Source organism: Mobula hypostoma, chromosome 4 (genome assembly GCF_963921235.1).
Source record: "Mobula hypostoma chromosome 4, sMobHyp1.1, whole genome shotgun sequence".
Lineage (NCBI taxonomy): Eukaryota > Metazoa > Chordata > Chondrichthyes > Myliobatiformes > Myliobatidae > Mobula > Mobula hypostoma.
The window spans coordinates 162,432,835-162,458,798 of NC_086100.1; the positions used below are offsets into that span (position 1 = coordinate 162,432,835).

The 25,964-nt window shown below is 41.3% G+C and overlaps 1 protein-coding gene across 2 annotated transcripts in view; it reads left to right on the forward strand.

The window, feature by feature from the left end:
* The window catches only part of grid2 (glutamate receptor, ionotropic, delta 2), a 1,226,075-nt gene that overhangs the window by 523,581 nt on the left and 676,530 nt on the right, over positions 1–25,964 (forward strand). The window lies entirely within an intron of this gene.

Here is a 25,964-nt window from a genome sequence, read left to right on the forward strand (position 1 = left end):
CTTTGCAATTATATTTATATGATTGGTCCAGGGCGTGTCCTCAGAGATAGTGACACCCAGGAATTAAAAGTTACTGACCTTCTCCACCTCTGATCCTCTGATGATTACTGGCTCATAGACCTCTGGTTTCCCTTTCTTAAAGACTACTATCAGTTCTTTGGTCTTATTGACATTGAGTGAGAGGTGGTTGTTATTACACCACTCAGTCAAGTTTTCAATCTACTTCCTATATGCTGATTCTTCACCCCCTTTGATACAGCCCACAACAATGGTATTATCCGTAAATTTGTATATGGTGTACTTATTCACACAGTCATAGGTTTAAAGCGAATAGAGCAGGGAGCTAAGCACACATCCCTGTGTGCTCCTGTCCTGATGGAGATTGTGGAGGAGATGCTTTTGCCAATCCAAGCTGACTGGTGTCTACAAGTGAGGAAATTCAGGATCCAATTGCACAAGGGGTTATTGAGGCCCAGGTCTTGGAGTTTACTGATTAGTTTTGATGGGATGATGGTGTTAAATGCTGAGTTGTAGTTAATTAAGAGCATCCTGATGTATGCATCTTTGCTGTCCAGATATTCCAGGACTGTTTGATGAGCCAATAAGGTAGAATCTGCAGTAGACCTGTTGCTTTGGGAAACAAATTGGAGTGGATCCAAGTCGTCATTCAGACAGGAGCTGATATGCTTCAACATCAGACTCTCAAAACACTTCATCACTGTGGATATAAGTGTCACTGGACATAGTCATTCAGACAGGTTACCAAGCTCTTCTTGGGCACTGATACGATTGAAGCCTGCTTGAAACAGGCAAGTACCACACACTGCCAGAGCGAGAGGTTGAAGATATCCTTGAATACCCCAGCCAGTTGGCCAGCACAGTTCTTCAGTATTTGGCCACGTACTCTGTCCAGACCTAAGGCCTTCCTTGGATTCACTCTCTTGGAGGCGGCCCACACGTCATCTTCAGATACTGAGACCAAAGAATCATCGGCAGCCATGGGGGTGCATGGTGGTTGCTCCCTGTTCTGGTGGTCACAGCAAGCATAGAAGGCATTGAGCTCATCTGGAAGCAAAGCTCTGCTGTCCCCATGTCACAAGTCTAAACTTTGTAGGAGGCTATGGCATTCAAACTCTGCTACAGCTGTTGACCAACCCTCGTTGATTCAAGTCTAGTCTAGAATCTCCACTTCATCTGTGAGATGGCTTTCTGGAGATCGTACCTTCACCTCTTGTAGCATTCTTGATCTTCAGACATGAATGCCTCTGGTCTGGCTCGCAGTAGCTTCTGCATTTCATTGTTCATCCTGGTTCTCTGATTTGGGAAAACCCTGAATGACTTTGTGGGAGTACACTCATCCACAGCTGTTTTATGAAAGCTTGTAACAACCCTGATGTAGTCACCATGATATTCTGAATATATTACTTGCTTAATTGATGAGGAGAGCAGGCACCGGCTGTAGTTCTCCCTCGCAAACACTGGCAAATTGATATATTTGGTAAATTGGCTTATTGTTGTCACAAGTATTGAGGTACAGTGAAAAACTTTGTTTTGCCTGCCATCCATACAGATCATTTCAGTACATCAGTGCATTGAGGTAGTGCAAGGAGAATAGGAACAGAGTACAGAATGATATGTAATAGTTACAAAAGAAATACAGTGTAGATAGAAAATTTAGTTATTCCTCTGCCAACCTTCCAGCAGATCTAATGGGGCAATCTACTGGAGGGTCCATTTGCTGTTGCCTGGATCGTCTAAACTACAAAAAATGTGGTTAGTGGCATTAAAGAGCTTCCCTTCCTCCACCATCGATGTTGCCCTCAACCACATTTCCTCCATTTCCCAGACATCCGTACTTACCCCATCTTCTCACCACTTTAGGAGGGATAGAGTTCTTCTTACTCTCATCTGCCACCTATGACCCTCTGCATCCAACTTATCATTCTCAGCAGCTTCCACCATCTTCAACAGGACCCTACCACTAAACATGTCTTTACTTTCTCCCTCTCTCGGCTTTCCCCAGGCTCTTTCCATGATTTCCTTGTCCACTCATTCTTCCCACTAATTTCCCTCCTGGAACTTATATCTGCAAACAGCCGAAGTGGTCCACCTGCCCATTCACCTCCTCTCTCACCTCCATTTAGGACACCAAACAGTCCTTCTAGGTGTGGCAATTCTTCACATGTAAATTTGTTGGGATCATCTACTGCATCCAGTGCTCCCAATGTGGTGTCATCAACATCGGTGAAACCAGGTGTAAATTGTTAGACCACCTTGTTGAGCACCTTCACTCTACCAGCAAAAAGCGGAATTTCCCAATGGCTAACCATTTAAATTCATAATCCCATTCCCCTTCTGATATGTTGGTGCGTGGCCTCCTCTTCTGCCATGATGAAGCCACTCTCAGGTTGGAGAAGCAACACCTCATGTTCCATCTAGGGAACCTTCAACTTGATGGCATGATCATCAATTTCTCCAACTTTCCCCCTTTCCTCTCTTCATTTCCTCAATCTGACCTCTTGCCTTTTTTCTCCTGCCTGTCACCTCCCACTTGTGCCCTGCCTCCTTGCCTTTCTCCCATGGTCACTCTCCTCTCCCATCAGATTCCTTCTTCTCCAGCTCTTTGCCCTTCACACCTATCACCTCCTAGTTTTTTACTTCTTCTCCTTTCCCCCAGACATCTGGCTTCACTGATCACCTCCTTCCCCTCCACCCACCTCTTATTCTGCTATCTTCCCCCTTTCTTTCCAGTCCTGTTGAAGGATCTCAGCCCAAAGCATCAAATGTTTGCTTATTTTCATAGATGCTGTCTGACCTGCTGAGTTGCTCTCGATTTCCGGCATCTGTAGAATCTCTTGTGTTTAAACTATCTGCTGTTAAGTTTTCGATGAAACGTTAGTCCACAGGGGAAACGGGTTAGGTTTATTTTTTCCTGCTATTACCACCTATCATTTTGTTGTAGTTGAATACCACTGCAGAGTCTCTGACAATGGGATGGAGGAAGTAAACAGCCAATTGTACAGCTATCACTGCCAGTTTACCCAGAAAGCAATATGAGGAAATGGAATTTAGAACAGATGTAAAAGGAACTACAACAATCTCTCCAATCTCACCCATAAAAGGGTTAATGTACGGGTATAAGGAGTGTTTGATTGCTGTGGGCCTGTACTGTCTGGAGTTTAGCAGAATGAAGGGGGATCTCACTATAGCCTATTGAAAGTTTAATGGCTGAGACAGAGTGGACATGGAGAGGATGTTTCCTATTGGGGGTGTCTAAGACAAGAGGGCACAGCGTCAGAATACAAGGACATCCCTTTTGAACAGAGATAAGGAAGAATTTCTTTGCCAGAGGGTAGTGAGTCTGAAATTTATTGCCATAGATGACTGTGGAGGCCAGGTAACTGAGCATACTTAAAGCAGAGGACATTAGCTTCTTGATTAGTAAGGATATCAAAGATTACAGGGAAAAGGCAGGAAAATGGAGTTGAGAGGAATAAGAAATCAACTATGATGGAATGGTGGAGCAGACTTAATGGGCCAAATGGCGTAATTCTACCCTTATATCCTATAGTTTTCTGGTCTTCTGGTCTAATTTAAGCAGAGAGTTTCTGACAGATATGAAAGGAGCAAAAAGTAGTTGCACACAATGTTTGCCCTTCAGTTTCATCGCAGTTAATGAAGGCAATATGTTAGACTGTTAGACTGCAAGTGAGTTCAAAGTAAATTTATTATCAAAGCGCATATATGTCACCATATACAACCCTGAGATTCATTTTCTTGCAGGCCTATCTCAATAAATCCAATTATCATAATAGAATCAAGGAAACACCGCACCAACAAAGCAGGCAACTAATATGCTAAAGACAACGAGCTGCTTAAATACTTTAAAGCAAGTCCATTGTTTGTGGGAAGAGTTCAGTGAAGAGGCAAGAGAAGTTGGGTGAATTTATCCCCTTTGGTCTTGCTGGATGAAGGGTAACAACTATGAGGAGTGATTGATAAGTTTGTGGCCTAAGGTAGAAGGAGATGAGTTATACAGCTCTCGTTACATGCACATGCAGTTCAACTATTTGAGTGATTACGCAGAAAGTTTGAGGTTAATAACTCATCAATTAATAACTCATCAATGGTGTTTGATAGGTTCCTGGCCTAAGGTAGAAGGAAATGAGTTATTAAGTTCAAACTTTCTGCATAATCACTCAAAGAGTTGAACTGTATGTGCATGCAACAAGAGCCATATAACTCATCTCCTTCTACCTTAGGCCATGAACTTATCAATCACCCCTGCTTTGGGCACTTTCTGGAGGTCCAAGGTCCATATGTTCCGCGACCGCTGGACTAAGTGCATAAATGTGGGAGGGGACTATTTTGAAAAATAAATGTGCTAGGTTTTCTAAAATTGACTCCTTCTACCTTAGGCCATGGACTTATCAATCACCCCTCGTATTTCAGAATTTGGCAATGTGGGAAGTGAGGCTCCTGTACCTTCTTCCTGATGGCAGCAGCACAAAGGGAGCACGACCTGGGTTGTGAGGGTCTCTGATGATGGATGCTGCTTTCCTGAGATATTGCCCTATGTACATATGCTGAATGGTTGGAAGAACTTTATCTGTGATCGACTGGGCCATATCCATTAATTTTTGTATGATTTTCCATTCAAAGACTTTGGTGTTTCTATACCAGGCAGTGATGTAGCCAGCCTTCTACTCTCCACCACATACCTGTACAAATTTGTCAAAGTTTTAGTTGCCATGCCAACTGCTAAGGAAGTAGAGGTGCTGCCGTGCTTTATTCATAATTGTACTTATGTGAAGTGGTAACACTGAGGAATTTGAAGTTGCCAAACCTTTCCACCTTTGATCCTTCCTTAAGGACTGATTCATGGACCTCTGGTTTCCTCACCTTGAAGTCAATAATCAGGTCCTTGGTCTTGCTGTCATTGAGTTGTCCAATCTTGGCTTGGAAAAACGCATGATTACTATTTGAATGTATCAGTGAATTGCTGTGAGTGTTGTGGATGATACCACTATTTACTGCTCATCTTTTATTTATTTTGATAAAGTGCTTGCCACGTCAATTCAGAGGACAGTTAAGGTCAACTGTATTCCAGCTATAGATGCTGCCTGAACTGATGAGATCCTCCAGCATTTTGTGTGTGCTCCTGCTATCTTTACAGATCAAGTAAGGATGGTAGATTTGTCTCTCATAGAGAATGAGATTGTATTTTTATCTTATTGAAATGTACAAATTTTACTTGTGCTTCATAGCTTGATGTATAATGCTTCCAGAATCTCAGAAAAAGGAGTTTGAGACATTCAGTTTAGAGATGAGACCAGAATGTGAAGAATATTTTTAGATAAAAACGCAAATGCTCATAAATTAGATTAATGAGAGAGGTTTTTAAAGGAGGAAAATTGGGGTAATGAGGTGGAGAATCGCAGAGCTTGCAGTCTTGACAGTTGAGGGCATAGCTATGAGTTGTGGAGAGATTAGACTCGGGCAAGTTTCATGACAATACAATTATAGGAGTAAATGTAGTATATTTCCATGTCTTTGCTGTGTTCTGATTTATTTATTGAATTGAATTAACTTTATTTCTTACATCCTTCACATACATGAGGAGTAAAAATCTTTATGGTACATCTCCATCTAAATGTGCAATGTGCAATCACAGTAATTTATAATAAATAGAACAGTCAATGTAACATAGAAATATACATAGAAATATTTTTAATATTTAGTAGAATTATGTAGACTTAACAATGCAGAAACTGACCATTTAACCTACCAAATAAGTATGTTCTACAATCAATGCTCCTCATAAGACTTATCTGCCCTCTGAACCCATGGAAATATTGTATACTCATCTTAAGGTGCCTTAAACATCATTTCTCATTCTATAAGATCACTCAAGGATCCTGAGCTTTAAAAAATTAATCAAACGAGATCAGTTCAGTCTCATGAGTCTGATCCTTTACACAAGATTTCATCACTTCAAACCACTGAGTAAGAATGTCCTTGTATTCTAAGGCTGCACCCTCTGGTCCTAGATGTCCCACTATAGGAAGCATCCTCTCCATATCTACTCTGTCAAAGCCAGTGGTTCCCAACCATTTTTATGCTCTGGACCAATATCATTAAGCAAGGAGTCCATAGACTCCAGTTTGTGAACCTCTGATCTGGGCCTTCAGTCGCTTTCACTGGAGTTTAGTCATTCTACTAAACTCCATTGAGTACAGGCCCAGAAACATCAATCACTCCTCATGCTTTCATTCTTGGGATCATTCTTGTGAACCTTCTCTGGATCCTCTCCAATGCTAGCACATACTTTTATAGATAAGAAGCCCTATTGTTGGAATCAAAAAGCAATGGTTCGGAATCCACTGTCAAGGTTTGAGCACACAGTTGTGAGAATGCAACACCTTGGGGCTGCAGACCTGTCAGGTGGATGTGAAAGATCCAAGGTAACCACCACACCAAATTATCCCCAGAATCATTTTTCAGTTTTTATTCTTCCCTCCTGAATCTGTTACAGATATCTCTGTTCATCTAGTACTGATTCATTATCTCTCAATTCCTCACACTTAAAATTCTCTCTTTGCTACTCCCTAACCTCTGTGCAAGATGTACTAAATCCTGAAATCCCACACCATCAGATTCAGAAACAGTCATTCCAACCGACAGATTCTCGAACCAATCTGCTCAATTATAATCCTACCTCAGCTACAGAACCCTCTAGATCACCTCTTGCACTACCATGTTCTTATATCTGATTGTATTTTTGCAATAATATTTTGTTTTGCAATCTTTTTCTTCACCTAATCGATGGGTACTTTCTGTTCTGTGCATTATTTCCTGTACCTACATGCCTGTGATGTTGTTGCAAGCAATTATTTCATAGTACCTATACCTCATTGTGCTTCTGCATACGACAATAAATGTAACTCAACTTGAACTTTCACAAAAGACTTTCTAGTTGTGACTTTTTGATCATCTCCACTTTGTTGTATCCTTTTTGGTGCGCGTACTTTATTTGTGTGGACCTCAGATTTTGGAATACTATCCAGAAGCTTCCAATCACAAGCAAGCAAAAATCTGCAGATGCTGGAAATCCAAGCAACACACACAAAATGTTGGAGGAATTCAGGAGACCAGACAGCATCTATGGAAATGAATAAACAGTTGCCACTTTGAGCCGAAACCCTTCATCAGTATTGGAGAAAAAGATGAGAAGTGGGAGTAAAAAGATGGGGGTAGGGAAAGAAGAAATACAAGGTGGTAGGTGATAGGTGAAACCGGGAGAGGAGGAAGGGTAAAGTAAAGAGCTGGGAAGTCGATTGGTGAAAGGGGTAAAGGACTGGAGAAGGGGGAATCTGATAGGAGAGGACAGAAGACAATGGAAGAAAGGGAAGGAGGAAGGAACACTGGAGGGAGGTGATGGGCAGGTAAGGAGATAAGGTGAGAGAAGAAAAAAGGAATTGGGAATGGTGAAGGAGGAGTGGGGGGGATTACCAGAAGTTTGAGAAATCGATGTTCATACCATCAGGTTGGAAGCTACCCAGACAGAATATAAGGTGTTGTTCCTCCAACCAGAGTGTGGCTTCATTGCGGCAGTAAAGGAGACCATGGACTGTTATATGGGAATGGGAAGTAGAATTAAAATGGGTGGCCGCTGGGTGATTCTGTTTCTTCGGCAGAGTGTAGGTGCTTGGAGAGGCAGTCTCCCAATCTGCGTAGGATCTCACTAATATACAGGAGGCACACTGGGAGCACTGGATACAGTAGATGATCCCACTAGATTCACAGGTGAAGTGTCGCCTCACCAGGAAGGAATGGTTGGGGTCCTGAGTGGTAGTGAGGGAGGAGGTGTAGGGGCAAGAATAACACTTGTTCCACTTGCAAGGATAAGTGCCAGGAGGGAGATCAGTGGGGAGGGACAAATGGACAAGGGAGCGATCTCTGTGGAAAGCAGAAAGTGGTGGGGAGGGAAAGTTGTGTTTGGTGGTGAGATCCCATTGGAGTTGGTGGAAGTTTCAGAGGATTATGCACTGGACACAAAGGAAGGTGAGATAGTAGGTGAGGACAAGAGGAACCCTATCCCTGGTGAGGTGGCGGGAGGATGGAGTGAGGGCAGATGTGCGCAAACTGGAAAAGATGCGGGTGAAGGCAGCATTGATGGTGGAGGAAGGGAAGCCCCTTTCCTTGAAGAAGTAGGACATCTCCTTAGTTCTGGAATGAAAATCCTCACCTTGAGAGTAGTTGTAGTTGCAGAGGAATTGAGAGAAGGGGATAGTAATTTTACAAGTAAAAGGGTGGAAGAGGTATAGTCCAGGAGGCTGTGAGAGTTGGTGGGTTTATAAAAGTTATCAGTAGATAAACTGTCTTCAGAGATAGAGACAAAGAGATCAAGAAAGGAGAGAGAGGTGTCAGAAATAAACCAGGTAAATTGGAGAGAGGGTGCAAGTTGGAGGCAAAGTTGATGAGCTTTACATGGGTGCAGGAAGCAGCAGCAACGCAGTCGTTGATGTAACGTAGGAAAAGTGGGGGAGTGATAACAGTAATAACGTAGACTTCCATGTAGCTGACAAAAAGTCAGGCATAGTTGGGACACATGCGAGTGCCCATCATTTGTTTGAAGGAAGTTGGAGGAGCTGAATGAGAAATTATTAAAAGTGGGGACAAATTCTGCCAGACAGAGGAAAGTGGTGATGGAGGGGAAATGACCGGGTCTTGTGCCCAGAAAGAAACTAAAAGTTTGAGGCCTTCTTGATGGGGAACGGAAGTGTAAAGGGACAGAATATCTACAGTGAAAATAAGATGATTGGGGCCAGGGAACGTGAAATCATTGAAAAGATCGAGAACGTGTGAAGTTAGGAAGAGACTGAGCCAAGGGGGGATAAAACTGAGTTAGTGTATGTAGATACATTAAGAAGTTCTATTTTAACTTCATCAGTCCACAGGACTTGTTTCCAAAATGCATCAGGCTTGTTTAGATGTTCCTTTGAACCTTTTGAATAGAACTTTTTGACCACAATGAGCAAAGGTACGTTTGGAGAAAAAAGGGTGCAGAATTTTATGAAAAGAACTCCTCTCCAACTGTTAAGCACAGGGGTGGATCGATCCTGCTTTGGGCTTGTGTTGCAGCCAGTGGCACGGGGAACATTTACTGGTAGAGGGAAGAATGAATTCAATTAAATACCAGCAAATTCTGGAAGCAAACATCACACCGACTATAAAAAAGACGAAGATGAAAAGAGGATGGCTTCTACAACAGGATAATGAACCTAAACACACCTCAAAATCCACAATGGACTACCTCAAGAGGCACAAGCTGAAGGTTTTGCCATGGCCCTCACAGTCCGCTGACCTAAACATCATCAAGAATCTGTGGATAGACCTCAAAAGAGCAGTGCCTGCAAGATGGCCCAAGAATCTCACAGAACTAGAAGCCTTTTGCAAGGAAGAATGGGCGGAAGAGGTGTCTGATAGTTGTTTTCTGGTCTCAACAAGGTAGTGGTCAGTCCACCAGACTACTGCAGCAACCCTCCTTATCTGCAGGTTTGATGGTTAGGTTAGGATTAGCACAGAGAGTGAAGACATATATTTTCGGAAGGAGTGAGGTTGGAATTGGAGTGAGGGGTGGTGAAGTCGAGATGATTGACGTCTCTCAGCAGTTAGCAATGAAAAGATTCAGAGCAGGCAGAAGACCAGTGTGGGATGTCCGGGAAGAAGAGGAGGGTTGAAGGTGGGAGAAGGGATCATCAGTGCGGGCTTGATAGGGTCATCTACTTTATCCAGTGTTCCTGTCGTGGCTTCCTGTATATCAGTGAGACCCAACATAGATTAGGAGACTGCTTTGCCGAGCACCTGCACTTCGTCAGCAAGAAAAAGCGAGATCTAACAGTGACCACCCATTTTAATTCTACTTTTCATTCCAATTCTGACATGCTAGCCCATGGCCTCATCTGCTGCTGCAATGAGGCCACACAGGTTGGAGGAGCGATACCTTACAATCCGTCTGGGGTGGTGTCCAACCTGAAAGGATGAACATCGATTTCTCAAACTTCTGGTAATGGCCCCCCTTCACCATTCCCCATTCCCATTTCCCTCTCATCTTATATCCTTGCCTGCCCATCACCTCCCTCCGGTGCTCCTCCCCCTTCCTTTTCTTCCATGACCTTCTGCCCTCTCCTATCAGATTCCCCCTTCTCCAGTCCTTTAGCTCTTCAACCAACCGACTTCCCAGATCTTTACTTTACCCCTCCCCCTCTCCAATTTCACCGATCACCTATTCTTGTATTTCTTCCTCCATTCCCCCAACCTTCTTATTCTGACATCTCATCTTCAGGCTCTAGTCCTGTTGAAGGGTCTCAGCCTGAAATGTCAACTGTTTATTAATTTCCAGAGATGCTGCCTAGTCTGCTGAGTTCCTCCAGCATTTTGTGTGTGTTGCTGAAACTTCCAAATTTTTTGCTTCTTTAAGGACTTCATTTAAAATGCAGCTCTATAGTTGAAAATTCAGACACCTGCTCCAATATCTCCTCCGTTAACAATGTCAGCCTTCACATTTTACACACCAGACATTTTGCTTTCTGCTCTAAAGATGACACACAGTTGTTATTGATTACAGATTGGGGTAAAAATTGCATTAGTGTTACCATGGACAAGACAGGCATTATTCTCTGTTGTTAATCAATAAAAGCTTAGCACACATGTAAATTATGCAGAGTTTTGGTTGCCCTGTTATAAGAAAGACATCAATATATAGGAAAGAGCACAGAATGCTGCCAGGACTCAAGAGCCTGAGAGAAAGTGTAACATTAGCAGGCTAAGACTTTGCTCCTTGGAATTTAGGAAACGAAGGGGTAATCTTCCAAAGTTGTATAAAATCATGAGGCATAAATACTGTGAATGCACATAGTCTTTTACCCAGAGAAGGGGAACAAAAAATAGGAGGCATGGGTTTAAGGTGAGAGGAGAAAGATTTAGAATAGATCTGGGGGCAACTACTTCCAATAGAGGGTGGTATGTATATGGAATGAGCTGCCAAAGGAAGTGTTTGAGGCAGGTACAATGATAACGTTCAAAAACCATTTGGATAAATGTACGTTTCGGAGGAGTTTGGAGGAATATTGTCCAAACACAGGGGGCACCATTACCAGCATGGATTGAAGAGTCTGTTTCAACACTGTGTAACACGTATGACTCTAAGTATTTATTTCACTGTTCACAGAGGAGAAAAAGAGCAGGGAAATTCAGACTTCAACCATTTTACCTAATGAGTTAGACAATGCCAATTGAATGTGCAGTTGAGGAGAAGTATTCTGTAGCTCATGTGCTGTGAGGTACACATGTCATGAGGCTGAGCACCGCACTATTTTATGGACAATTGGAAGACTGGCCAGCTCTCGGTTCCACTACATTATGTAGGATGAGTTAGTGGAAGCTGAGTTGCAGAGCAGACTGTCATGAATTAATTATGAGTAAATATGTGACGAATCCTTTGACAATTCTTTGAATCCTATATCAGTCCTGTCAGCTATTCTAATATTTATGATTTGTGTACAATTCACTGCCTCTCATAACAAAATCTTTTCAAACATTCACATGCTGTAAGCCACTTTGTAAGACATCACACTGCTATGTAAAGTTCTAATTCAATGAAATTCAACCTGATTCGTCCCTTTCGTTCTCCAGTTCACCACAAGGCTTTTGCTCCTGGTTTAATTAGTTACTAGGTCTTCAAGCAATTTTTTTAGTTGTGCCTGAAAATAAATAATTGCTTGAAATTCTGGACAACAAGAGTTAAGAACAGCTTCTTCTACATGGTTAACAGACTTCTGAACTTATCATCTCTTTCACCTTCCCTTTCTAGTGGTGCTGCGACAAACTCAAACCCTAAATTCTACTTCTTCTGTTCATGTCAATTTCGCATTTCTTTTTGCATGGCCTCCAGGTTACTGCAAAGCAGAGCATAGACAGTATATCACAGGAACAGGCCCTAAGTATCTGTGTCAAACACAATCCCAGATTAAACTAAACCTCTGCCTGTACATGACCCATATCCCTCCATTCACTGCACATTCATGTGTCTTTACAAAAGCCTCTGTCATTTCTGTTTCAACCACTGCCTCTGACGACACAACCTATGCCATGATTCTTCTCAGCATTGGTTCTCCAGGACACTGGTGCCCCACAAGGCTGTGTCACCTGCTCCCTACTCTGTCACCTCTACACTTGCACAGTCATGCTGTATGACTATCATTCCAAGCTTCTGTTCTTGAATTCCGCACCACGTAATCACCTCATGTGCTGATTACATGATTTTCAAGTCTTTTTCTATTATTTTTATTACGATTCTTATCTCTTAGGCTCAGCATATAATCCAGAGAGTTGATATCAGTCTGAGTGTTTCTTCATAAATCTTCCCCAACGGTAATGATAAAAATGGGACTTAGCTGGAAGTGCTCCAGTTGTTGGCATTTCATTCTCAGAACTTGCCAAGAAATATTTTATATTTTATGTAAATGTTTGCAACTTTTATAGCCTTTTTAGTATTTCTAAATATTAGTTTCTTTGAGGATCTTGAAGCCAAAATTCACGTGGAGTAGGTTACCATAACCAGTGGACGATTAATATAGTTACACTGTTATTGTAATGTGCTGTTCTTGGAAGCTTGAGAACAAATTGGCTGCTGCTATGTCTGACGTTACAAATGTATGGATGCATTGAAAGCCTTTGATGGCTATGGTACCTTTGAGGATGTCCTGAGAAAGTTGTGAAAGTTTCTTCCTTTCTATGAAATCGAGTGGTGGAAAAAGACAGAGCCAGACAAGTATTGTTTTGAATGCTGAAGCATCAATAGTGTTAAGTGTTGGCTCTTTTGCAAAGTGATTAAGGGAAACTCCTTTCAGTTCATTAACATGGTTGTTGTATTGGATTTCAAGCACTGATTCTCTCACCACATTGACAACTGAATTTCCTTCCCTTATGATCTCTCTTGAGGCGATTGACGTAAACTGCCTCTTGATGTAAAGGATACTATGTATCTGCCAGTATATTGCCCAGATCTGTAGCTAAAGGATAGGTGGATAAATTTAATACTGGAGTCAAATAACAGCAATACTCTATAGCCACGTTTTGCCTTGTGCCTCATAATAGCTCCATTTCCAAACTTGGCAAAAGAGGGCACAACCTTACCAGGTTGGGAGCAAACACCTAATGACAAAGAAGCACAAGAGCTCTATTTGAAAATTTCCCTCAGTTACTCTAGCGTGTAGGAGCCAGTTTTCAAGTGTTGCTCTCTCTGGTTGAGGGCATATAGAATTGGCCTCAAAGCTTAGGACATTAATTGTATATGCTTCACTTCGACTCTAAGCAGTGGAAACTGACCTTTCAGATTTTTTTATTCTGACACCATGAAACTCCTTTTTTCCTGCATTTAAGGGGGATGTAAATAAAAGTTGTTACAACGGGAAGCATTTTGTCATGGTAGAAAGGCAGCTGCGGAATCAAAGCTCATGGAGAAACTCCAGATAGCAAAACCTCCCCACATACATGTGCAAACTGATTGAGAGGTGCCCAGATCGAGACGTTTGAACATGATGTTTGGTGCATTCATCCTCTGCCTATCTACCAAGCTTTACGGCTGGCTGCAGTGAGGTGAACAGCAATTCTGGCTCCAAGCATCCTGCTACATCAGATTGTTTACTGTTTTGTAGAGTAAATAAATCTTCATGTTATGATCAATTGAACTTCATTTAAAATAAATGACGGTGACTTATATTAGCCACCTGTCACCAGGATGCTATTAGTCTTACAGTTTCTGTTTTATTGTATTGTATGATCTGCATGGAGTTTTTCTCATGGCATTAATTGGGTTGAGGTCTTTGACAGACTGCTAGTATTTAGTCAAAAATTGAAAGCAATTTTTATGTTTGTAAAATTCTTAATTATATTAACACTGAAGATCAAAGTTCAAGTCAAAGTCAAATTTACTGTCATAGGCATGATAACATGTACAGGTGCAAAGAAGAGTTGTGTGCTGTGGCATCACAGGCACATTACTACGTATATACAACATTTAGAAGAACATAAATTAAACATAGATCGTACCCATTTTTTGCAAGAAAAGCACAATTAGAGCAAAAAACAACAAAACACTAAGTCATTGTAGTGCGCAGTGGTAATAGTGCAGCTGTACTGAGGTAATGATTAAGGCCGTACGGGTTGATTCAAGAACTTGAATGGTTGAAGGGAAGTAGCTGTCCTTGGGCTTGCAACACTCACAACAGGCTGGAGGAACTCAGCAGGTTGGGCAGAATTTGTTCTTGGGCTTGGCAGTGTGGGACTTCAGACTTCTGTACTTCCAGCCCAAGGGGTAGTAGTGAAAAGGTGGCATAACATGAATGGTGGATGTTAACTGGTTGAGGCAGTGCCTCCTAGAGATGCTACCAATGGTGGGGAGTAATGTGCTCATGATGAATTGGGCTGAGTCCACTACTCTCTGCATTTCTTTACATTCCCGTGCATTCAAATTGCTGTACTAGACCATAATGCAACCAGTCAGATTGGAATGGGAGAGAGCTATTCAGTGTTTCTAGACTGCTCAAACACCCTATACAACCATGAAAGTTCTCAAAAGTATTAGGGAATGTTCCTTTCAAAGTGGCTGATGGTCCAACCTTTCACGTATTTCTTAATAGTATATTCATAACAATTCCATGGAAAGGCCCATGCTGCAGGTTAAGGAGATAAGAAATCAGTGACAGCAGATGACAGTTTGTGGAGGAGCAATGAAACTTTGTTTCTCTTCTTCCCTCATATTCTTCCAAATGAAATTGGAGATCAATGCCTGGTCTTCTGAAAGTCACCTACTTCTGCTTTGTATTGGAGACACAAGACACTGCAGATGATTGATGTCCACCACCTCCCCCTGATTTGGTTCCAGCTTTCACTCTTTCTTGTTGGATACCATAATCTGCAGCCCTTTGCTGTATCGTATCTTCAAGCCTCTGTTGATATCTCCACACTTCCTTCCCTAACTTGGCTTTATCTCGCAATCAACCTCTCCTCAGCTGGATCCGCATATCACTTGCCAGTTTCTTCTCCAGCCCTCCTCCTCACGTCTTTATTCTGGCTATCTCTACTCTTTCAGTACAGATGAAGGGTCTCGACCTGAAATATTCACTGTCCATTTATCTCCACTGATGCAGTCTGACCTTCTGAGTTCCTCCAGCAGCTCATTTTTAAGTTGTGCATCATTTTGTTCATCATCATTTATGGTCTTATTTTCTGTCTGCCATCAAAAAGTAAAGTTTTCTCTCATCTGTACAATGATATCTGTCTGGAAAGTACTGGGCAGGGTTGGTGATGCTTTATTTTACCTGTAAAATGAGTGTCTGGTTCTTCTTCTCAATGCTAATACACTCCCACTAGTGCTGAATGATACTGTTGGAAAAAAGTTTGAAAACTGACCATTTATTTAAAAATAAAAGTTGGACTCAGTCAAGTCATAGAGCGACTCTTGCGTCACATTTGTTAGTTAGGTGCAAGCTAAGCATTTGTTTTCCATGTCCAAAAATAATACACCGCAGAAGCCGGAGGTCTGAAACAAAATCCGAAAATGCCAGAAATGTTCAGCAGGTCAGGCAGCATCTGTGGAAGAAGAACCACAGTTAATATTTCAGCTGTGTGACCTTTCATTAGAACTGAAAAAGTTAGTGCCAATGTAAATTTTAAACTCTTCTTTCTCTGTGACTAAAACTTTGTCTTGAAGTTTTCCCAATTCTGCTGAAAATTCATTGACCTGAAACATTACCTCTGCTTTTCTCCGCTGATGTCTACTGAGTATTACCAGCTGTTTCTGTTTTCTGTTTTATTTGGTTTTGACTTTATTTGGGAGGTGTGTCTACATCTGAAAAAAAAAGCATTATTCATTGCATGTCTTTCATTGCCTGTAAGAACAGCTTTCTCAGCTTTTTGGACACATTTAGGCATCACCTTCACTTTTCTGTAAGGATCCACATAGGTCAAGCCTAATTAAGGGAATAAGTTTCCCTTTGTTGAATGTATCATCGATTTGTTAACACATTTCTGTTGCGATCGCAATTACTACTAACTAGCTCTTAGTTTTCAGATTTATTCAAATAACTTACTTTAAATTCCATACGTGTCACAAATTTGAAATGTCTTCACATCATTAGTTCAGGTCTGTGAATTCCTTGTCCAGTAATGTCATCAGCATGCGAGCTGGATTACATTTTGTTAATGAGCTTTTTAAATCCTCAACTTTTTCCTCTGTTGTTTTTTCTGCTGCAGTGTATAACCAATTTCACCCTCAGTTTCCCACAGTACAGCCAAATGATGGTATACAAGGGTTCATTAACCTAAAGCATAGATACAGTATTGTGTTCTTGCAAACAACAAATTGTGAACTGACAAGCAGTAGCACTTGAGAAGAACTAATGGCAGGTTAAGTTCGATACAAAATCTGCAGTAAATACTGTGTTTATATAATACAAATTTTGCTAAAAGAATGGAAAGTAGTTATCAGTGCCCTTACCTAAAATTTCAGTAATGCAATAATTTAAATCCTTATTTAAAGAGGAAATGCAATAAATATTCATCTCAATGGTTCTAGCTGTAAAAGGAAAGGTTGAGAAGGCTGGATATGTGCCGTACATACTTTGGACAAATCAGAGATGATTTAAATGAAGCATAAAGCGTTTACCAAGTTCCTCCAGCGGATTGGTTGTTGTTTGCAGGTTTCATCATCTGCTGTCTTTTTTGTCAGCACAAAATCCTCGCAGGTCACAACAAGTAGGGAGAAAGATTCCCCTGACTGGGGAGTCTAGGTTAAGAAGTCCCAGATATCGGGTAAGGTGAAGGCCATTTAGGACTGAAGTGTGGAGAAATTTCCTCCCTCGTAGTGTGTTGAATCATTGGGGTTTTCTATCCAGGGGCATTGGAGGTTCAATCATTGAATACAATCAGTTTCTGGTTAGAAAGGAAATTAAGGGATTATGGGAACAGTGCAGAAGAGGAGATCAGTGGTGGAAGATCTGTCATAGCCAGAAGGGGCCATAAGAAGGCCTTGGCAGACAGGATTAACGAAAACCACAAGGCATTCTACAAGTGTGTGAAGAGCAAGAGGATAAGATGTGAGAGAATAGGAACAAATCAAGTGAGACAATGGAAAAGTGTGTATGGAACCAGAGGAGATAGCAAAGGTACTTAATGAGTACTTTGCTTCAGTATTTACTACAGAGAAGGATCTTGGTGATTGTAGGGATAACTTACAGTGGACTGAAAAGCTTGAGTATGTAAATATTAAGAAAGAGGATGTGCTGGAGCTTTTGGAAAGCATCTAGTTGGATAAGTCACTGGGACCAGAAGAGATGTATCCTAGGCTACTGTGGGAGGCGACGAGGAGATTGCTGAGCCTCTGGCGATGATATTTGCATCATCAACGGAGATGGGAGAGGTTCCGGAGGATTAGAAGGTTTCAGATGTTGTTCCATTATTCAAGAAAGAGAATAGAGATAGCCCAGGAAATTATAGACCAGTGAGTCTTACTTCAGTGGTTAGTAAGTTGATGGAGAAGATCCTGAGAGGCAGGATTTATGAACATTTGGAGAGGCGTAATATGAATAGGAATAGTCAGCATGTCTTTGTGAAAGGCAGGTCATGCCTTACAAACCTGATGGTAGAGCAGTAGATGTAGTGTATATGGATTTCAGCAAGGCATTTGATAAGGTATCCCGTGCAAGGCTTATTGAGAAAGCAAGGATGCATGGGATCCAAGGGGTCATTGCTTTGTGGATCCAGAACTGGCTTGCCCACAGAAGGCAAAAAGTGGTTGTAGATAGGTCCTATTCTGCATGGAGGTTGGTCACCAGTGGTGTGCCTCAGGGATCTGTCCTGGGACCCCTACTCTTCGTGATTTTTATAAATGACCTGTATGAAGAAGTGGAGGGATAGTAAATTTGCTGATGACACAAAGGTTGGATGTGTTGTGGATAGTGTGGAGGGTTGTCAGAGGTTACAGAGGGACATTGATAGGAAGAAAAACTGGGCTGAGAAGTGGCAGATGGAGTTCAACCCAGATAAGTGTGAGGTGGTTCATTTTGGTAGGTCAAATATGTCAAATATGATGACAGAATATCGTATTAATGGTAAGACTCTTGGCAGTGTGGAGGGTCAAAGGGATCTTGGGGTCCGAGTCCATAAGACACTCAAAAGTTGCTGCACAGGTTGACTCTGTGGTTGAGAAGGCATACGGTGTATTGGCCTTCATCAGATTGTGGGATTGAGTTTAGGAGCCAAGAGGTAATGTTGCAGCTATATAGGACCCTGGTCAGACCCCACTTGGAGTACTGTGCTTAGTTATGGTCGCCTCACTACAGTAAGGATGTGGGAACCATAGAAAGGGTGCTAAGGAGATTTACAAGGGTGTTGCCTGGATTGGGGAGCATGCTTTTATAGGTTGAGTGAACTCAGCCTTTTTTCATTGGAGTGACGGAGGATGAGAGGTGACCTGATAGAGGTGTATAATATGATGAGAGGCATTGATCGTGTGGATAGTCAGAAGCTTTTTCCCAGGGCTGAAATGGCTAGCATGAGAGGACACAGTTTTAAGGTGCTTGGAAGCAGGTACAGGGGAGATGTCAGGGGTAAGTTTTTTTACGCAGAGAGTGGTGGGTGCGTGGAATGGGCTGCTGGTGATGGTGGTGGAGTTGGATACGATAGGGTCTTTTACGAGACTCCTGGACAGGTACATGGAGTTCGGAACAATAAAGGGCTATGGGTAACTCTAGGTAATTTCTAAGGTTAGGACATGTTTGGCACAGCTTTGCGGGCCGAAGGGCCTGTATTGTGCTGTAGGTTTTCTATGTTTCTATGATTGAATAAATGTTGGAGGTGTCTCAAAGGGCCAGATGACTTAACATCTGCAGCAACACACAAATAATACAGGAGGAGCTCCGCAGGTCAGGCTGAATCTATGGAAGGAAATGGACAGTCAACGTGCAGGGCCAAGACTCATCATGACCAGTCATGACCTCCGCCCAAATTGTTGACTGTTTAATTTTTTTCCTTAGAGACTGCCTACCTGCTGAGTTCCTCCAGTATTTTGTGTCTGTTGCTCAACATCTTTGGCTTCTGCAAAATCTCTCGTGTATATGGCTTACTTCTACTTTTAATTCTTCAGTTTATGTGCTAATACAAAAAAAAGATAGACATAAATAATCATATTTAGCACCACAAAATTCAGGATTAGAATCAGGTTTATTATCATTGATTTATGATGTTTTGCAACAGCACTACAGTTCCAATATATAAAATTACTATAAATTCAAAATAAAAGTGTAAAAAAGAGTAAACACAAGGTAATGTTCAGAGACTGTTCAGAAATCTGATGACGAAGGGGATGGAGTTGTTCTTAAATCATTGAGTGCAGGTCTCCTGTCACCTGTACCTCCTCCCTAATGGTAAGAGCAAGAAGAGAGCATAATCTAGATACTTGAATATTACATTAATGCTCTGCCTTTTTACAAACGCCATGTTGTGTTTCAGATGAGACATTAGGTCCAAAGTCCCATCTAACTTTACATCCATTTAAGGTTCTCAGTGCAACGTTTTAAATAGGGACAGGGAATCCTAATGTCTGGCTAGCATTTAAGGGATTGCAGAGAGTTGCATACCTAGCCCAGTCCATTACGCAAACCAGCCTCCTCTTTATTGACTGCATCTACACTTCGTACTGCCTTGGGAAAATAGCCAATATGCCTAATCCTTCAAATATTGAAAGGCCTAGATAGAGTGGACATGGAAAGGATATTTCCTGTAGTGGGGAAGTCTAGGACCAGCGAGCACATCCTCAAAATAGAAGCATGTTCCTTTAGGTTGGAGATAGTAGGAAGTTATTTAGCCAGAAGGTGGTGAATCTGTGAAATTCACTGCCATAGACAGCTGTGGAGGCCGTCATTTGATATATTTAAAGCAGTGGATGATATGTTCTTGATTTGTATGGCTGTCAAACTTTATAGGAGAAGGCAGGAGAGGGATATTAATCAGACACGGTGGAATGGTGGAGCAGACTGGATGGACCAAATGGCCTAATTCTGCTCCTATGTCTTATAGTGTTATAATCAAAGGACCCATCCCACTCCAGTCATTACCCCTTCTCCCTTTCCTGTTAGGCAGAAGATAGAAAAACTTGAGAACATATACTGTCAGACCTAAGGACAGCTTTATCGTATTTCTGTATGGAATGATCTGCCTGGATAATATGAACAAATGCATTTCTCTGAATATGAGTACAGTTGACTGGAGATCAACATACACACACACACACACACACACACACACACCCCAACAAAATCAGCTTGAGAAGTTAACAACCTCAGCAGATGTTGCCTCACCTCATTGGATTTTCAGTATTTTTAAACTTTTTTCCCATTATAAAAGCAAATTATCACACTGTATTGCTGTTGTCCTTCTGTGTGCCAAAGTCTGGGTTGGGATAGTGCAAGGAGAGAGTTGCTGATAGGCATTTATCAATAGTACATACTTCACCCATGGTATCCCAGTTATTGGTGAATAAATAGTTCAGGATTATGTTCCAATTAAATGGATATCATGAACCTCAGATAGAAACATAGAAACATAGAAACATAGAAAATAGGTGCAGGAGTAGGCCATTCGGCCCTTCGAGCCTGCACCGCCATTTATTATGATCATGGCTGATCATCCAACTCAGAACCCAGCCTTCCCTCCATACCCCCTGACCCCTGTAGCCACAAGGGCCATATCTAACTTCCTTTTAAACATAGCTAATGAACTGGCCTCAACAGTTTGCTGTGGCAGAGAATTCCACAGATTCACCACTCTCTGTGTGAAGAAGTTTTTCCTAACCTCGGTCCTAAAAGGCTTCCCCTCTATCCTCAAACTGTGACCCCTCGTTCTAGACCTCCCCAACATCGGGAACAATCTTCCCGCATCTAGCCTGTCCAATCCCTTTAGGATCTTATACGTTTCAATCAGATCCCCCCTCAATCTTCTAAATTCCAACGAGTACAAGCCCAGTTCATCCAGTCTTTCTTCATATGAAAGACCTGCCATCCCAGGAATCAATCTGGTGAACCTTCTTTGTACTCCCTCTATGGCAAAGATGTCTTTCCTCAGATTAGGGGACCAAAACTGCACACAATACTCCAGGTGTGGTCTCACCAAGGCCTTGTACAACTGCAGTAGTACCTCCCTGCTCCTGTACTCGAATCCTCTCGCTATAAATGCCAGCATACCGTTCGCCTTTTTCACCGCCTGCTGTACCTGCATGCCCACTTTCAATGACTGGTGTATAATGACACCCAGGTCTCGTTGCACCTCCCCTTTTCCTAATCGGCCACCATTCAGATAATAATCTGTTTTCCTATTTTTGCCACCAAAGTGGATAACTTCACATTTATCCACATTAAATTGCATCTGCCATGAGTTTGCCCACTCACCCAACCTATCCAAGTCACCCTGCATCCTCTTAGCATCCTCCTCACTGCTAACACTGCCACCCAGCTTTGTGTCATCCGCAAACTTGGAGATGCTGCATTTAATTCCCTCATCCAAGTCATTAATATATATTGTAAACAACTGGGGTCCCAGCACTGAGCCTTGCGGTACCCCACTAGTCACCGCCTGCCATTCTGAAAAGGTCCCGTTTATTCCCCCTCTTTGCTTCCTGTCTGCTAACCAATTCTCCACCCACACCAATACCTTACCCCCAATACCGTGTGCTTTAAGTTTGCACACTAATCTCCTGTGTGGGACCTTGTCAAAAGCCTTTTGAAAATCCAAATATACCACATCCACTGGTTCTTCCCTATCCACTCTACTAGTTACATCCTCAAAAAATTCTATGAGATTCGTCAGACATGATTTTCCTTTCACAAATCCATGCTGACTTTGTCCTATCATTTCACCGATTTCCAAATGTGCTGTTATCACATCTTTGATAACTGACTCCAGCAGTTTCCCCACCACCGACGTTAGGCTAACCGGCCTATAATTCCCCGGTTTCTCTCTCCCTCCTTTTTTAAAAAGTGGGGTTACATTAGCCACCCTCCAATCCTCAGGAACTAGTCCAGAATCTAACGAGTTTTGAAAAATTATCACTAATTGAATTGGAATTCTGTAAAGAAATGAGTGTTACAGATTTAAGTATGGTCTGGTCGTGTTATTTTGTCTATTTGTCTATTTCTGTGCTTTATATCCTATCTGCTGTACTGCTCATGGGAAAGCAGCTTTGTGCAGATATTAATACATTCCTGGGCTTGGTAATTTGCTTATAAAAAGCGCATAAGATGGGTGATCATCAAACCATGTTGAGGCCTGTTGCTGAGCAACAGGGGTCAAAAGCCACCTCTCCGAATTCACTATTTCCAACAAATTAATAATCACATTATAATGTTATTTACACAGTTCCTGATCCCAAAATTCACTGACATTTAGAAACTCATTGTATTCATTTTTTTTCTCACAAATCACTGAATTTCTTACGTGTTGCTCTTTGTGCTACCCTGATTAACATACGAAGCCTAAAGGATGACAAAACCAGCACCTGTTTCAAAATAAAATGTGTTCTAACTCACAATGTATCCGCAGAGACATACTTTCAGATGTATTCTGTGGATTTTCAATTGCAGAAAAAATTCTCCAATTTCTGTTTTACCTTATTCTTGGCAGCTGCTTGACATTGTCAAACTGTCACAATATCTCACACCAGCCAGTGTAATTAGAACTGTCAATAATAAGTGACTGCTCTGGTCTCGAACATCAGGCACATTGCTCAATATTCATTACATTAAGGACAGAAGCAATTTTTCAAAACATTTCCTTTTTGATGTTAGCAAGTCAGATGATGAGTATTGTCTTCTCTGTCCCACAATAGCTTAATTTACATTCTGCTAAGTACATTTTTATGCACTTAAATGCTCCATATGATGCTTCTGATGCATGTTAATGTACCATTTAAGATATTGATCATGCAATCGAGAGCATTCTTTTTTTTTGTCATTTACCAACATTATACTGGCTTTCGGCAATCCTAACAATCACATTGTGACACATTGTAAAAAGAATGCTTTGCCTAAACATGAATGTCAATGGACTGCTTCACTTTACCTCATTAACTCCATTTTACTCTTCCTTGTGATTGAAATAGCATTTATTTTGACCAGTGCTCCTTCAGGAGTTTGCATTGAAGCATTAATCCTGTTGGTGCCAGTCAGAACCTAAAGGCTCAACAATACAGTCCCCAATAACCTATCTTGCCCATACTTAGCAACTGAATATCCACATCCAACTGTGATATGGTATTTATAATTAAGTACCTCAGAGGCACAAGAATACTCAATAATGATGTGTACCAGTGACGAGGCTCAAGGGCAGTTTCCATCTGCTCTTATAGACTCTTGAAGGTACTTCTCAAGCACGAAATATAAACTCGTGATCTTCCAATCTAATTGATCGTGGTCCTGCTCTTTATTTATCTATCCGTTTTGTTCTTTCTCTGAACTGTAATACTATATTCTGTATTCTGTTTTAATTTTTACAACTTTGAAGTAATTATATATGGAATGATCTGTCTGGATGGCATGCAAACACAAGTTTTTCTCTATATCTTGATACATGTGTCAATTATAAACCAGTTCCAATCCCATTTTCATATCCAAAACTGAGACTGATTTTTTTTTTCCATTTGTAAGAGTCAGAGTTGTACAGCACAGAATTGGGCCTTTCAGCCCCCCATACCCATGCCAACCCTTTAAACCATTTACAGTCAACACATTTGTCCACATCCTACTATGTTTGCCTATTTAAATGTCTGTCTAAATACCTTATCAACATACTGATTGAATCTGATTTCACCACTTCGTCTGGCAGCAGAGCCCGGTATCAACTACCACTTGTCTGAAAAACATATCCCTCAGATCCCATTTTAAATCTCCTATCTCTCACTTTAAATCTTTGCCCTCTTGTTTTTGATACCACTACAATGGGAAAAATAATTTGACTATCTACCCTATCCAAGCCTATCATCATCCTCTTGTGTGGTCACTCTTCCGCTTCTTTTGCTGCAGGGAAAACCAACCCAATATATCTAATCTCTTGCCAGGACTAAAGACTTCCAGTCCAGGCACATCCTGGTGAACTTTCCTTCACTCCCTGCAATGCAATCACACCTTTCCCACTGTCTTGGGAAAGCAGCCAACAAAATGAAGGACCCCTCCCAACCCAGTCATTCTCACTTTTCCCTTCTTCTTTCAGGCAAGATATACATCATGAACTACCAGACACAAGACAAATTCTAATCTGCTATTATAAGACTTTTGAACAGACCTCTCATATGCTAAAATGGAACTCTTGATTTCCCAATTTACTCCTTCATGGCTCTTACACTCCAACTGTCTTTTTGTCTTCTCTGTAACTGCAGAGGACTCACTACATTCTGCAGACTGTTTTTGTTCTTATTGTTTTCCTTTTGTACTACCTTGATGTTCTGATGTGTAGAAAGCTTCACCTGTACCACACAGAAATGCATGCACTATCTCGGCACATGTGACAACAATACACCAATTATCCATGTGGTGACCAGAACTACATGAAATAAAGTAGTCACGGTCACGTTAATTGGATAATACAATGAACATAAGATAGACAATTGAGGGGTACAAACACTCTGCTCCTGCTTCTACTTCATCAACTATATCCAAATGTGACTGCATGGGGTTCCCCATGGTGCACTGGTTTCCAGCCATTTTCTAAAGACAAGTAATTGCTAAGTTAATTTGCCACTGTAAATTGCCTCTAGTGTAAGTAGGTGGGGGTAGTTAATGTGTAAGTGAAAGAGGAAAGGTTCCAAAAGCCTTCATAGATTCAGAGATGACTGGGCTTCTTGACATCATAATGAAATATAAGAAAATATGAAATATGAATTCCTTTTCTTCCTCAATGAATAGGGAGGAACAGTGTTTATTCATTAATGAGCTAGAATTATTAAAATTCTAAGAAAATATAATCAGTTTCTGTGTTGTGCAAATACCTCATGCTTTAACAAGGCTTTAAGCATCTTAAAGTGCTTCTTCAGGAAGAGTGGCACATATATTAATTATCAGTAGGAAAAGGTGATCTTTCTGGTTCCTTTCAAGAATTAATTTGGTGGAGATTTTCACATATAAATCGAACCATTAAAGTCTGGGATGTTGGGGATTACTGCATACTTGGTGAACAATCAGATTATATAATTTTAAGAGCATAAGACCAAGTGGGTTAGAGAGTATTAAAGACATTGGATAAACTTGAGTAGTTTTCTCTGGTGCTTCAGAAGCAAAGTAAAGACTTGATGGAAGTTTAAAAAGTTATAAGAAACATCTGGTAAATAGTGAGAGTGTTTTCCCAGGGTGGAAATGTCAAATACTCGAGGTCGTAGATTTAAGACGAATGGGAAATAGTTTAAATGAGAAAGTTTTTTTTTGATATACAGAGAGCGATAAGTGCCTGAAGTGTGTAGCCATGATTGGTGATGGAAGCAGACATTATCGTGTTGTTTAAGAGACATTTAAACAGATACATGAACCGGCAGTGAAAGGAGGGATTCAAATCATGTGTTGACAGATGGGAATCGTTTAATTTAGCAGCATCGTGAGCACAGATCAAAGGGCCTGTTCCTGTGCTATCTGTTCTATGCCCTGAAGTCTGTACTGTCAGTGTCAGTGAGGAGAAATACATCACAAAATAATGCACAACTCATAGTGCTGTATGGTAGCACTACCCAGAATTTATTGTCCTTCATGTAGCATCTTCTGGTGCTAGTTGAGGTTGAAATGTACTAGTCTCCAAGGATGAACCTGTTCTGAACAGACTGCCAGACTGAAAACTGTCCAAACCTGTGAGTCCCTCAACCATTC